The sequence below is a fragment of the Chiloscyllium plagiosum genome, unplaced genomic scaffold (assembly GCF_037043375.1).
Source record: "Chiloscyllium plagiosum isolate Xiang-an unplaced genomic scaffold, Cpla_swu_hap1 HiC_scaffold_5, whole genome shotgun sequence".
Lineage (NCBI taxonomy): Eukaryota > Metazoa > Chordata > Chondrichthyes > Orectolobiformes > Hemiscylliidae > Chiloscyllium > Chiloscyllium plagiosum.
The window spans coordinates 134,711,705-134,727,720 of record NW_028270143.1 but is presented as its reverse complement, the minus strand read 5'-3'; the positions used below and the strand labels follow the sequence as shown (position 1 = coordinate 134,727,720).

The 16,016-nt window shown below is 45.8% G+C and overlaps 1 pseudogene across 1 annotated transcript; it reads left to right on the top strand.

Moving 5' to 3' along the window:
• Positions 1-1,524: 1,524 nt before the first annotated feature.
• On the top strand, positions 1,525-14,218 carry LOC122550357 (fucolectin pseudogene; annotated as a pseudogene). Its single transcript, XR_015757305.1, has 3 exons — positions 1,525-1,536; positions 7,185-7,531; positions 13,933-14,218. The product of XR_015757305.1 is annotated as a fucolectin pseudogene (transcript).
• Positions 14,219-16,016: the final 1,798 nt, after the last annotated feature.

The window sequence follows — 16,016 nt, the reverse complement described above, 5'->3', positions numbered from 1 at the left end:
GAGCGTGTCCAGCGGAGATTCACACGGATGATCCCTGGAATTGTAGATCTAACATATGAGGAACGGCTGAGGATCCTGGGATTGTATTCATTGGAGTTTAGAAGATTAAGGGGAGATCTAATAGAAACTTAAAAGATAATCCATGGCTTGGAAAGGGTGGATGCTAGGAAATTGTTTCCGTTAGGCGAGGAGACTAGGACCTGTGGACACAGCCTTAGAATTAGAGGGGGTAAATTCAGAACAGAAATGCGGAGACATTTCTTCAGCCAGAGAGTGGTGGGCCTGTGGAATTCATTGCCACAGAGTGCAGTGGAGGCCGGGATGCTAAATGTCTTCAAGGCAGAAATTGATAAATTCTTGATGTCCAAGTGTGGCCGCACCAGCGTTTTGTATAGTTGCAATGTAGGGTCTCGGGTTTAGATTACACCCACTTAAAAACTTCCCGGCAGCCCTCGTTTCTCTCTGCCCTCTCTCTTTGCCACTCTGTTCAAAATGGAGGGAGGGCTGCTCATCCTAATGTAGTGAGTGCTTCTCCCGCGTATCATTCCTGGTCTATAGCATGATTGGAACTGAGAATAGGAGTAGGTCAGACAGCTCTTTGAGCTTCTTTCCCCATTCCATAAGAATCAAGGTGATTTTCCACTGCACATTGCCATCTGTTTCTCAAACAACAGTAATGCACATAGGAGGCCATTCAGCCCACTGAGACTGTTTCAACTTCCTCGGTAAAAACAAGGACTGCAGATGCTGGAAACCAGAGTCGAGATTAGAGTGGTGCTGGAAAAGCACAGCAGGTCAGGCAGCATCCGAGGAGCAGGAAAATCAATGTTTCAGGCAAGAGCCCTTCATTACATCAACTTCCTGCAAGAGCAATGTTGGGGAAGACAATTCTAAGTTTCTACAACCCTTTGAGGGAAGAAATGTCTCATCATCACAATCTGCAATATCCCGAGACTGTGCTACCCTGTTCTAGATCCTCCAATGTGGGGGAAACAGTCCGTGGATGGACCCTGTCAGATACCTTTGCATTTCAATGAGATCACTTCTCATTCTTCCAGAGCATACTGACCCTATTCACTGAGTACCTCATTGTAGGACCATCACTTATTGCAGGAGCTGATATGAACCTTTTCTTTCCACTCTGAGTAAAATACATCATTTTGTAAATAAGCAAATCAAAACTACACACAGTAATCTGGCAGCGGTCTCACTAAAACAGTGCACAATTATAGTAGCTTCTTTATTCTTATACTCCAATCACTTGGCTGTAAAAGCCAACCTGCAGGATGTCTTCCTAATCAGCAAGTTAACTTTGTGTTCCTTGTATCAGCACACTCAGGTCTCTCTAAACATCACTCTCTACAAGTTTCATGTTTTTCTTATGAACAAAGTGCATAACATCACATTGCCCCACAATACACTCCACTCAACCTCGGTGCCTGCCCTTGTCCCTTTGTATCCTCCTCACAGCTTCAATCCCAACCAGCTTTGTGTTGTTAGCAAATATAGAACACACAAGTGAACATGTTTCCTCTGGTAAGTCATTAGTGTCGATTGTAAATAGCTGAAGCTCCACATTAATCCTTCGGCACTCCATTAGTCATATCTTGCTAACAAAAAATAATGAGCCACTTATATTGACTCTCTACTTCCTGTCTATGAACCAATCCTCTATCCATACTGATGCATTAGCCCTAACCTGTTGAACTTGTCTATTAGCGTTTCATGTTCTTAAAATACTCAGGGCTAAAGGAATCAAAAGGGTAGGAGGAGAATGTGGGAACAGGGAACTGAATTGGATGATCAGCAGTGACTATATTGAACGGTGAAGCAGGCTTGAAGTGTTGAATGGCCTCCGTCTGTTACTATCTTCTATATTTATTGTGTTGTATGTGTTTGAATGGGTTTGAAAATCAGTTACATTACATCTACTGGGTCCCCAGTAGTTACTGTCCACTAATTGCACAATCAAAAAGCTCAAATTAATTTCTGCACCAGAATTTCCCTTTTATAAACTCATCCTAACTTTCTCTGATCACACTGTTCCTTACTAAAGGAGGGGTCCTAATTTGAAGGTGATTGGAGGAAGGTATAGGGGAGATGTCAGAGGTTCTTTACAGAGAGTGGTGGGTGCATGGAAGGCACTGCCAGTGGTGATTGTGGAGTCAGATACATTAGGGGCATTTAAGCAACTGCTGGACAAGCACATGGACGGCAGTAAATTGAGGGGTGTGTAGGTTAGGTTGATCTTAGATTAAGATAAATGCTCAGCACAACATAGTGGGCCAAGGGCCTGTACTATGCTGTCCTGTTCTATGTTCTATGTAAAGGACCATAAAAACCCAAGGTACAGCAGCAGAAGGCACTTAACAGGGTAGATGTGTAAAGGTTGTTTCCCCTTGGGGGAAAGTCTAGGACCAATTGGCATCATCTTGGAGTAAGGGGTCACCCAGTTAAGTCAGAAGAAAAAGAATATCTTGAAGGGAATCTGTGAAATTCTATACCTCAAGAGGCTGGATCATTAAATATCTTCAAGGCTGAGATGAACAGATGTTTAATCAGTAAGGGAATCCAGGTTCATGGGGATGAAGTGGGAAAATGGAGTTGAGGATTATCAGACTGACAATGGTCTCACAGAATGATGGAGCAGACTCGATGGGCTGACTGGCCCACTTGTCTTATAATTGTAAAGGAATTATCTTGGCGACACTTCACTGCACACCCAGATGGCATGTGTATCACTGAGTAAGTAAGAGGTCACTCTATGCCTGGCTTAACCAAGGCTCCAAATTACTGCAGTAAGACATCTATCCTCCTGTGCTCAAATCTTCTTGTGTTAAAAACCAACGTGCCATTGGCTTTAATTATTTGGTCTACCTTCAAATTTACTGTCAGTGACTCATATTCCTTTGAAGATCAACACTTCCTAGCCTCTCACTATTTAGGTAGGACTGTGTAATTCTGTTCGCCAATAGATAACCTCACATTTTTTTTCACATTGTCCTTCATCCCATGGAAGCATTTTTTGCTGCCTGTTCACCACTGCCACACTCTAGTTTTATGTCAACGTTGGTCATGAGCTGCCTTCCTGAACCACTGCAGTCCGTATGCTGTAGGTAGACCCACAATGCCCTAAGGGAGGGGATTCCAGGATTCTAACCCAGCGCCAGTATCGTAACGGTGATATATTTCCAGGTCAAGATGGTGAGTGGCTTGGAGGGGAGCTTGCAGGGAGTGGTGTTCCCATATAGCTGCTGCCTTTGTCCTTTTAGATTGTGGATGTGGTGCCAATCAAGTGGGTTGCTTTGTCCTGGATGGTTTCGAGCTTCTTGAGTGTTGTTGGAGCTGCACCCATCCAGGCAAGCTGACTGCAAACAGAGGTTATGATTTCAGAGAGAGTTTCCTGAGTGGAGCTGAAGTATAGATCATTTAATGAAAGGTAAGAGACGATTGGAGTTTGAATGATAGTGTCTCTCACTCTTGTACAAGGAAATATGGAACAGGGACTTGGTAGTGAGGTATATCTCATAAACCTCAGACAGGGAGGGTTAATCCAGTTCAAGTGAAGAAGTCATTAAATTGGCCTTTACCAGAGTCAAGAATAGGAATGGAAATCAGACTGAAATGATTTTTTTAAGGGAAAATTGGCAATAAAGTTTGCAAAGTGATGGTCCACGCCAGGAATTAGAGAGAGATTAGAAATTGACAGTCCTTTCCTCAGACAAGAACATAGAACATTACAGCGCAGTACAGGCCCTTCGGCCCTCGATGTTGCACCGACCTGTCATACCAATCTGAAGCCCATCTAACCTACACTATTCCATGTACGTCCATATGCTTGTCCAATGATGATTTAAATGTACTTAAAGTTGGTGAATCTACTACTGTTGCAGGCAAAGCATTCCATACCCTTGCTACTCTCTGAGTAAAGAAACTACCTCTGACATCTGTCCTATATCTATCATCCCTCAATTTAAAGCTATGCCCCCTCGTGCTCGCTGTCACCATTCTTGGAAAAGGCTCTCCCTGTCCACCCTATCTAACCCTCTGATTATCTTATATGTCTCAATTAAGTCACCTCTCAACCTTCTTCTCTCTAATAAAAACAGCCTCAAATCCCTCAGCCTTTCCTTGTAAAACCTTCCTTCCATACCAGGCAACATCCTAGTAAATCTCCTCTGCACCCTTTCCAAAGCTTCCACATCCTTCTTATAATGCGGTGACCAGAACTGTACACAATACTCCAAGTGCAGCCGCACCAGAGTTTTGTACAGCTGTAGCATAACCTCATGGTTCCGGAACACGATCCCTCTATTAATAAAAGCTAAAACATTGTATGCCTTCTTATTAACCCTGTCAACCTGGGTGGCAACTTTCAAGGATCTGTGTACCTGGACACCGAGATCTCTCTGCTCATCGACACTACCAAGAATCTTACCATTAGCCCAGTACTTTGCATTCCGGTTACTCTGACCAAAGTGAATCACCTCACACTTGTCCGCATTAAACTCCATTTGCCACCTCTCAGCCCAGCTCTGCAGCTTATCTATGTCTCTCTGTAACCTACAATATCCTTCGTCACTATCCACAACTCCACCGACCTTAGTGTCGTCTGCAAATTTACTAACTCACCCTTCTACGCCCTCATCCAGGTCGTTTATTAAATTGATGAACAGCAGTGGACCCAACACCGACCCTCGCAGTACACCACTGGTAACTGGACTCCAGGATGAACATTTCCCATCAAACACCACCCTCTGTCTTCTTTCAGCAAGCCAATTACTGATCCAAATTGATATATCTCCCACAATCCCATTTCTCCGCATTTTGTACAATAGCCTATTGTGGGGAACCTTATCAAACGCCTTGCTGAAATCCATATACACCACATCAACTGGTTTACTCTCATCTACCTGTTTGGTCACCTTCTCAAAGAACTCAATAAGGTTTGTGAGGCACAACCAACCCTTCATAGAACCGTGCTGATTATCCCTAATCAAATTATTCTTTTCTAGATGATTATAAATCCTATCTCTTATAGCCTTTTCCAACACTTTACCAACAACTGAAGTGAGGCTCACTGGTCTATAATTACCAGGATTGTCTCTACTCCCCTTCTTGAACAGGAGAACCACATTTGCTATCCTCCAGTCTGCCCTGCCCTCCAGAATGAAGGGCAGGGGTTTTGTGAGGAGGGGGTAACGATGGTCCATTTGAAGGGAAGCGGGTCAGCACCAGAGGGGAGAGAAATGTTGACAATGTCAACTGACACAGGAAGTGTGGGTGGCCAACATAAGACCATAAGACATAGGAGTGGAAGTAAGCATTCGGCCCATCGAGTCCACTCTGCCATTCAATCATGGCTGATGGGCATTTCAACTCCACTTACCCGTATTCTCCCCGTAGCCCTTAATTCCTTGTGACATCAAGAATTTATCAATCTCTGCCTTGAAGACATTTAGCGTCCCGGCCTCCACTGCACTCTGTGGCAATGAATTCCACAGGCCACCACTCTCTGGCTGAAGAAATGTCTCCGCATTTCTGTTCTGAAATGACCCCCTCTAATTCTAAGGCTGTGTCCATGGGTCCTAGTCTCCTCGCCTAACGGAAACAATTTCCTAGCATCCACCCTTTCCAAGCCATGTATTATCTTGTAAGTTTCTATTAGATCTCCCCTTAATCTTCTAAACTCCAATGAATACAATCCCAGGATCCTCAGCCAATACTCGTATGTTAGACCTACCATTCCAGGGATCATCCGTGTGAATCTCCGCTGGACACGCTCCAGTGCCAGTATGTCCTTCCTGAGATGTGGGGACCAAAACTGGACACAGTACTCCAAATGGGGCCTAACCAGAGCTTTATAAAGTCTCAGTAGCACATTGCTGCTTTTATATTCCAACCCTCTTGAGATAAATGACAACATTGCATTCACTTTCTTAATCATGGACTCAACCTGCATGTTTACCTTCAGAGAATCCTGGACTAGCACTCCCAGATCCCTCTGTACTTTGGAGGATTGTACTTTGTACACTGGAGGATTTGCTGATTTGCCCATCTTTTATTCCATCACCAGGTTTCCAGAAGTTCATTATAACAACACTTTTCGATCCAATACAGGTCGTTCTGCTACAACGCGCATTTCAGTAACATGAATTAACCTTTCATTAACATGAATTAACCTTTCATTAACATGAATTAACATTTCATTAACATGAATTAACCTTTCATTAACATGAATTTGCGGTTGATAAATTGGGGCAATTACATCACCAATACTTTAGGCACTGCTTCTGAAGTGCGGGGTTTCTACAATGTGGGGCTGCCCAAGATTACAACCACCGTGTTATAGAAGAACCATCTGTACAGGAGTTGGTTTTGGGTGTATTTTGCAGATGACATTATGAGCTGCAGAATGTAGCCTTGCTTTGGTAAATGGAGTGCAGTGCAGTAGTGAGTGAACTCGCACCCTATCATTAATGCAGTGCTGGGCAGTACATGGAGTGCCGGAATGTGCTACAACAGGAGTATTGCTGGAAAAAGACACACCTTTTCAAAGGTGTCCTCTTGTACTCATCAGGACAATTCACAAGAATACCATTTCACAGGGAAAACCAACATTGATGCTGCATGGGTGGAGTTTGCTGACTGGTAGGCAAGTGTTTTCTTCTGATAGGTGGAAGCAATGTCATGGCGAATACACCTATTGATATTGATTGACAGTTAACTACCAGACTTTGTTTACATTTTAATCACTTGTGTTGAGTTGAAACAGGTACAGTGTGTGTAGATGGTCTTTCTGTCTGTAAGGGACAGGTCCCTGGGCATTAGAATTTTAGAATCATATACCAAGATAACGTCTCAGCCCAATTCTGTTATTTCACTTTCTATTGTCACAGACCATGAAGAGATGTCCAAAAGAAGTAAGGGTAATGTGAGGAAAAGCTTTTTCTCACTCAGTGAGTAGTTAGGGAATGGAATGCACTCCCTGGAAATGTGGTGCAGACAGATTCAATTGAGGAAGTCAAGAGGGACATCGGATGGTTACTTGGATAGAAGTGGTGCACAAGGAAATGAGAGAAAAGACAGGCACTCGGCAATGATGCTCAGTTGGAGAGCCAGAGTGGGCATGATGGGCCAATTAGCCTCCTTATACGCTGTAACAATTCTGTGATTCTGGGCAGAATGACAGCTTCCATAATGAGGAAAGTTTGTTGTCAGAGCATTCAGGAAGTCTATTTGTATTTACAGGGAACGTGGCCCTCAGAGGGAATGCATCTCAGTCAAGTACTAACTGGGGAGGAGATGCGAACAGAGCCATCGATGGGAATCGAAATGCCTTCTATGGTAACCTGTCTTGCACTCACACTAACACCGATACTGAACCCTGGTGGAGTCTCGATCTATTCACTGCTGTTCCGGTGTTGTCTATAAAGATCACCAATAGGCAGGATTGCTGCTGGAAACGCTTGAGAAACATTGAGGTCCGTGTTGGCATTTCCCCCTCCAACCACGGCAACGATAACCCAGTGTAAATATACCACATTGTCTTACTAATCCAACTTACTGCAGCAGCTAGACACTGGTCCTGGAAATACTCAACAGGTCAGAGAGTGTCTGTGCCGAGAAGCAGTTCATGTGGAAAGGTTAACATCTGTTTCTCACGACAGATACTGCCTGGCCTGGTGAGTTTCTCCAACATTTTGTGTCCTGTTTCTAGCCTAGAGATTCTGACTGTGAAAGCAAGATGACCGGGAAAGATTTACTGACAGGGCTACAGCACAGGGAAACAAGTGAGGGAGAGGATCAGGTGGATTCAAAGGATCACCAAAGAGATCTTGAAGCCAGATTTCTCTTTGGGAGTTTGTGGGAAAGTGAGAATGAGGGAAGGAGATGGTACAATCAGGCAGGTCACAAGGAGAGAAATGGACACACCACAAACACAGAAACCTCACAGGAATGTGCTAAACCAGAGAAGGATCCCAGATACTGATTGGTGAGATTTTAACCCAGTTAATTTAAAATCTGAAGGCAAGTGTTAAGTATTTAGGATCTTCTTTTGGATAGTTTCTCAGTTACTAATCTCAGTTAGCCAGCCCTCTCGTCCCCCACAACAGGAGTTTCCCTTCGCTCAATGTGACCAGAAGCAACTGGGTGAACTATTCTCTAATTCCATACTCACCCCGTTCTGTGTTTCTCTGAGGAGTCAGCTACATGAATCCTCTCCGTACCTCAAAACCAACGTCAAGGAGAAAAAGACGATCATGGGTCTGCAGTCGATGGAGTTGAGAAGGATGAGGAAGGGTTCTCACTGAGAATCCCCTACAGAATACTGAGAGGTCTGGGTAGAGTGAACATGGAGAAGATGTTTCCACTAGTAAGGACTGGGATCTGACGGCACCATCTCAGAGTGAGGGGACAACCCTTTAGAACTGAGATGAGGAGTAATTTCTTCAGCCAGAGGTGGGGGTGGGCGGTGGTGGTGGGGGATGGGGGTGGGGGTGAATCTGTGGAACCCATGGCCACAGAGGGCTGTGGAGGCCAAGTCAGTGAGTGTATTTAAGACAGAGATAGACAGGTTCTTGATTCGTAAGGGGATCAGAGGTTAAGGGGAAAAGGCAGGAGAATGGGATGGTGAAACCCCATGATTGAATGGTTGAGCAGACTCGGTGGACTTAATGGCATAATTCTGCTCCAATATCTGATGGTTTTATGGACTGTGTTTCACTCCTGAGGCAGGTACACAGCTGGGTAATCTCCTGGCTCACTGCACCCACCTAGAGAATACTATGGCTGGCTGGAAGAACAGTGTGTGTTCGACCATGGGAAACCGGTACAGGAGAAGGCCATTCGGCCCATGAGGATGCTTCCCCATCCAATTGTATGATGGCTGGTCAGACATTCCTCTCATCCACATTCCTGCCCTTGCCCTGTAATCCTTAATTCCCTGACTGATGAAGACTCTCTCGATCTTAGCCTGAAATATCCACATGGACTCTGCCCCCACAACTCTCTGTGGCAAGGAATTCCAAAGACTCTCAATCCCATCGCAGTCTTCAATTCTTTATTTCAATTCAATCTTTATTCTGAGACTATACCCTCTGGTCCCAGACTCTGGCATGAGGGGGAAATATTTACCCCGTCCAACTCCAATGAGATCACCTCTCATTCTTATAAACTTCCCATCCAATCCTGTTCAGCTTTTGAGAAAAAGACAATCCCTTCATACCGGGGACCATCCGAGTGAACATTCGCTGAGCTGCATCCAATGAAATCATATTTTTCCTTAAATAAGGGGACCATAACTGCTCCCAGTGTCCCAGGTGTGGTCTCAACAGCACCTTGTACAGCTGCAGTAAGATTTCACTAATCTTTGATACAGTGAAAATGTATGTGAGGGACAAATTGCTGCTGAAATCAGGTTTCTGATTTGGACTAGACCCAGTGGAGGGGAGACGGAAAAGAAAGAAAACCAGAAATACAGCCCGGGAACAGGCCCTTCGGCCCTCTAAGCCTGTGCCGATCATCATGCTCTAACTGAACTAATAAACAAACCTTCTGCCTTTATTCAGTCCGTATCCCTCTATTCCCTCCCTGTTCCTGTAACCATCCAGATGCCTCTTCAATGTCCCCAACCTGCTGCTTCCACCACCTCTACTGGCTGTGTTCCAGCATCCTACCACTCTCTGCATGAAAGTCTTCCCTTGTGCATCTGTGAAGGTGGCTCAGCCTCAGGTGACTGTCTGCGTGGAGTTTTCACAATCTCCCCGTGTCTGCGTGGGTTTCCTCTGGGTGCTCCGGTTTCCTCCCACAATCCAAAGATGTGTAGGATTGGCCATGCTAAATTACCCATAGTGTTCGGGGCATTAGTCATACAGAAATGGGTCTGGGTGGGTTACTCTTTGGAGGGTTAGTATGCACTTGTTGGCCCAAATGGCCTGTTTCCACACTGTAGGGAATCTAATCTAATCTCTTTTAAGCTTTCTCCCTCTTACCTTGAACCTGTGACCCCTTGTAATTAAACTTCAACCCTGAGAAATAGCCTCTGACTATCCACCCTATCTCTGCCTCTATAATTGTGTAGACCTCTATCAGGTCTTGTCTCAGCCGGTGTCTTTCCAGTGAAAGCAATCCCAGTCTGTTTAACCTTTCCCCATTGGCCAATGCCCTCAAGACCAGGCAACACCCTGGTGAACCTTCTCTGCACTCTCTCCAAAGCTTCCATGTCCTTCTGGTAGTGTGGCCACCACAGCTGCACACAATACTCCGAGTGCAGCCTATCTTTGTAACATAGTTTGCCAACTCTTGTACTCCAGATTCTGGATCAGTGGCGCTGGAAGAGCACAGCGGTTCAGGCAGCATCCAAGGAGCAGCGAAATCGATGTTTCGGGCAAAAGCCCTTCATCAAGAATAAAGGCAGTGAGTCTGAAGCGTGGAGAGATAAGCTAGGGGAGGGTGGGGCTGGGGAGAAAGTAGCATAGAGTACAATGGGTGAGTGGGGGAGGAGATGAAGGTGATAGGTCAGGGAGGAGAGGGTGGAGTGGATAGGTGGAAAAGGAGATAGGCAGGGAGGACAAGTCCGGAAAAGTCATGGGGACAGTGCTGAGCTGGAAGTTTGGAACTAGGGTGAGGTGGGGGAAGGGGAAATGAGGAAACTGTTGAAGTCCACATTGATGCCCTGGGGTTGAAGTGTTCCGAGGTGGAAGATGAGGCGTTCTTCCTCCAGGCGTCTGGTGGTGAGGGAGCGGTGGTGAAGGAGGCCCAGGACCTCCATGTCCTCGGCAGAGTGGGAGGGGGAGTTGAAATGTTGGGCCACGGGGCAGTTTGGTTGATTGGTGCGGGTGTCCCGGAGATGTTCCCTAAAGCGCTCTGCTAGGAGGCGCCCAGTCTCCCCAATGTAGAGGAGACTGCATCGGGAGCAACGGATACAATAAATGATATTAGTGGATGTGCAGGTAAAACTTTGATGGATGTGGAAGGCTCCTTTAGGGCCTTGGATAGAGGTGAGGGAGGAGGTGTGGGCACAGGTTTTACAGTTCCTGCGGTGGCAGGGGAAAGTGCCAGGATGGGAGGGTGGGTGGTAGGGGGGCGTGGACCTGACCAGGTAGTCACTGTGGGAACGGTCTTTGCGGAAGGCGGAGAGGGGTGGGGAGGGAAATATATCCCTGGTGGTGGGGTCTGTTTGGAGATGGCGGAAATGTTGGCGGATGATTTGGTTTATGCGAAGGTTGGTAGGGTGGAAGGTGAGCACCAGGAGCGTTCTGTCCTTGTTACGGTTGGAGGGGTGGGGTCTGAGGGCGGAGGTGTGGGAGGTGGACGAGATGTGTTGGAGGGCATCTTTAACCATGTGGGAAGGGAAATTGCGGTCTCTAAAGAAGGAGACCATCTGGTGTGTTCTGTGGTGGAACTGGACCTTCTGGGAGCAGATACGGCGGAGGCGGAGGAATTGGGAATACGGGATGGCATTTTTGCAAGAGGTAGGGTGGGAAGAGGTGTAATCCAGGTAGCTGTGGGAGTCGGTGGATTTGTAAACAATGTCAGTGTCAAGTTGGTCGTCATTAATGGAGATGGAGAGGTCCAGGAAGGGGAGGGAGGTGTTAGAGATGGTCCAGGTAAATTTAAGGTCAGGGTGGAATATGTTGGTGAAGTTGATGAATTGCTCAGCCTCCTTGTGGTTGTACTCCATGCCCCACCTGAAGACAAGCATACCCTATGGTTTCATAACCTTGGTCACCTGTGTTGCCACTCATAGGGAGCTGTGGACCTGCATGCACAGATCCCTCTGCATGCCTGTTAATGTTGCCAAGTGTTTTGCCATTTACAGTATAATTCACATCTAAATTTGATCCTCCATAATGCATCACCTTACGTGTCTGAGTTAAACTCCACCTGCCATTCTGTGCCCAAGTCACCAATCTGTCTATATCCTCTTGTATCCTTCCACAATCATTGGCATTGTCAGCAATTTCACTAACCTTCTGCAAACTTACTAATCAGACCACCCACATTTGCTTCCAGGTTATTTATATATATTAAAAAGCAAGACTTGACCTGTGTAACATCACTAATTACCAGCCTCCATTCTGAAAAACACCCTTTCACCACTACCCTCTATCTTCTATGACCAAACCAGTTTTGTATCCATCCAACCAGCCCACCCCATATCCCACATGATTTTAATTTTTGTACCAATCTGCCATTTGGGACTCTATCAAATGCCTTCTCAAAGTCCATATAAATTGCATCCACAGCCTTTCCCTCAATCACTTTTGCCACCTCTTCAAAAAATTCATTCAGGTTGGTGAGACATGGCCTTCCCCAAATAAAACAATGCTGCCTGTCAGTAACTATTCCATTTTCTTCCAAATTTGCAGATACCTTGTCCCTCAGTATCTTCTCCGAAAGCTTCTCCTTCACAGATATCAGGCTCACCGACCTAGAATTTCCTGGATGATCCCTGCTTCCTTTCTTAAACAAGGGAACAACACTGGCTCATCTCCAGTCCTCTAGAACCTCGCCTATGGTGAAGTAGGATGTGACGATATCTGTTAATTCCCCAGCTATTTCTTCCCTTGCCTCACACAGTAACGTTGGATAGAACTCGGCCCTGGCGACTTGTTTACCTTAATGCAATTTAGGATACCCAAAACGTCTTCCTTCAATATAGGGTGGCTCTGTGGCTCAGTGGTTAGCACTGCTACCTCAGTGCCAGGGACCTGGGTTTGATTCCAACCTCGGGTGACTGTCTGTGTGGAGTTTACACATTCTCCCCATGTCTGCGTGGTTTCCTCCGGGTGCTCCAGTTTCCTCCCACAGTCCTAAGATGTGTAGGTCAGGTGAATTGGCCATGCTAAATTGCCCGTAGTGCTAGGTGCATTAGTCGGGGTAAATGTATGGGAATGGGTCTGGGTGGATTACTCTTCGAAGGGTCGGTGTGGACTTGTTGGGCCGAAGGGCCTGTTTCCATACTGTAGGGAATCAAATCTAATATACTGGCATTCTCTAGAATATTCACACACTTATTCCTCACCTCAACATCAGTCATGTCCTTCTCCTTGGGGAATGCCGGTACAAAGTACTCATTAAGGATCTCTCCTACTTCTTGTGGCTTCACTCATAACTTCCCTCCTTTGTCCTTGAGTGGGCCTCCTCTTTCCCCAATACCCTCTTCCTTTTAGTTGACCCTGTTTGTTAAAGACATTTCATGGGTCTTTTAGTCTTCCTAACTGTGCATTTAACTTCCTTCCCAATTTCTCTATTCTCAAGAGCTTTGTCAGTTTGTAGCTGCCAAGACCTATCATACACTTCCTTCTTCCTTTTGACTACGCTTACAACTTCCCTTGTCACCATGATTCTTGAATCCTGCCATTCCTATCCTTCAGTTTTGCAGGGTCATGCATGTCTTGCATTTTAATCAACTGGTCTTTAAAAGCCTCCCACATGTCTGATGTTGACATGCCCTCTGCTCCCAATCCACATTCTCCAGTTCCTGTCTAGGTTGGATGTAATTGGCCCTTGCCCAAATAAGCACCCTCACCAGAGGGCCACTCTTGTCCTTGTCCATGATTAGTCAAAATCACACGTGGTTCTGGTCACCAAACCCAAAATGCTCTCCTACTGAAACACCTGTCCTGGCTCATTCCCTAATACCAAGTATGGTGTGGCTTCCTGTCTGCTTGGTGGTCAGGAGGATCGTCACAGACCCAGAGTCACTGTGGCAGACAGTACAAGCCTGCAGTGAAACACAGGCCAGGGAGAGGTAGGGGTGTTGTGGTGATGTCCCTGGACAAGTTATCCACGTTAGCGTGGTCACAGATTCAACTCCACTCACTCTGGCTACACCTGGAGTTAGTCAGAATGTAGAAACTGAGAGCTGCCCCATCCAGACAACCCAACTTTCTCATGGGATTATTTTAATGTCTTGCCTTTCAGATGTGGAAACATTATGGGCCTCAGAGCAGGAGAAACTAAAGTTCTTAACTGTCATGGAATGCTTGGTCGATTCATCAACATCTTCATGAAAGAAAAAGGGATCCTGACTCTCTGTGAGTGTGAGGTTTATGCAAACATCTGAGATACTGTAACCTTCAGAAACATTGAATAAACCACTGTCAGCATCAATGGTTCCTACTTGTCATTAATATCAACATTAAGAAGAGATTCAGGAGACAGTCTGTAGGTACATGCTGAGGTTAAATGAAATGCTGCTAATACCCTGACTTACAGAATTCAAACGTCAGCCTAAATACACTAACCCTGTACTGAAACCTGATTAAACCACACTGAGTATTTCTGGTGGCCATGTTATATAAGACTCTGGAGACACTGGACAGGGTGTAGAGAAGATTCACTGCAAATGTGCAGGGTTTTTTTAACCACCGAGGCTGCGGAAATGGACTCCCACTGGTCACTGCATTTAACTTGAATATTTTACACAGTTACTGATTATTGAGTGATGCGTAAATGTGCTCCTCTGAGACAGGCAAGAAGGGGTAAGATAAAGGAACCTTGGATGTCGAGAGCGGAGGAGATTCTCGTCAAAAGAAAGAAGGCAGCTTACGTAAGGTGGAGGGAGCAAGGGCCGTGCTCAGCTCTGGAGGATTACAGGCAGGCGAGGAAGGAGCTCAAAAATGGTCTGAGGAGAGCCAGGAGGGAGCACGAGAAAGGCTTGGCAGGAAGGATTAGGGAGAATCCAAAGACATTTTACACGTATGTGAGGAATAAGAGAATGACCAAAGAAAGAATAGGACCGATCAGGGATAGCATAGGGAACTTGTGTACAGAGTCTGAGGAGGTAGGAGAAGCCCTAAATGAGTTTTTTGCTTCTGTCTTTACTAAAGAAAAGGACCTTGTAGTGAATGAAACCATTGAGGAGCAGGTAAGCATGCTGGAAAGGATAGAGATTGAGGAAGCTGATGTGCTGAACATTTTGACAAACATTAAGATTGACAAGTCACCAAGGCCAGACCAGATTTGTCCTCGGCTGCTTTGGGAAGCGAGAAATGTGATTGCTTAGCTGCTTGCGAAGATCTTTGCATCCTCGCTCTCCACCGGAGTCATACCTGAGGACTGGAGGGAGGCAAATGTAATTCCTCTCTTCAAGAAAGGAAATCGGGAAATCCCCAGCAATTATAGACCAGTCAGTCTCATGTCTGTCATCTGCAAGGTGTTAAAAAGGATTCTGAGGGATAGGAATTAATGACCATCTGAAAGAGCATGGCTTGATTAAATGCAGTCAGCATGGCTTTGTGAGAAGAGAAAATGAGGTCTGCAGATGCTGGAGATCAGAGATGGAAATGTGTTGCTGGAGAAGCGCAGCAGGTCAGGCAGCATCTAGGGAACAGGAGAATCGACGTTTCGGGCATTAGCCCTTCTTCAGGAATGGCTTTGTGAGAGGCAGGTTATGCCTCACAAATCTTATTGAGTTCTTTGAGGATGTTGACAAGTTGATGAGGGTCGAGGGGTGGATGTGGTGTATATGGACTTCAGCAAGACATTTGATAAGGTTCCCCATGGTAGGCTCGTTCAGAAGGTCAGGAGGAATGGGATACAGGGAAATTTAGCTGTCTGGATACAGAATTGGCTGGTCGACAGAAGACAGCGAGTGGTAGTGGAAGTTAGTGGTGAGTGATGTTCCACAGGGCTCTGTTCTTGGGCCTCTACTCTGTGTAATTTTTATTATTGACTTGGATGAGGGGATTGAAGGATGGGTCAGCAAGTTTGCAGACGACACAAAGGTTGGAGGTGTCGTTGACAGTATAGAGGGCTGTTGTAGGCTGCAGCATGACATTGACAGGATGCAGAGATGGGCTGAGAGATGGCAGATGGAGTTCAACCTGGATAAATGCGAGGTGATGCATTTTGGAAGGTCGAATTTGAAAGCTGAGTACAGGATTAAGGATAGGATTCTTGGCAGTGTGGAGGAACAGTGGGATCTTGGTGTGTAGGTACATAGATCCCTTAAAATTGCCACCCAAGTGGACAGGGTTGTTAAAAAAACATATGGTGTTTTGGCT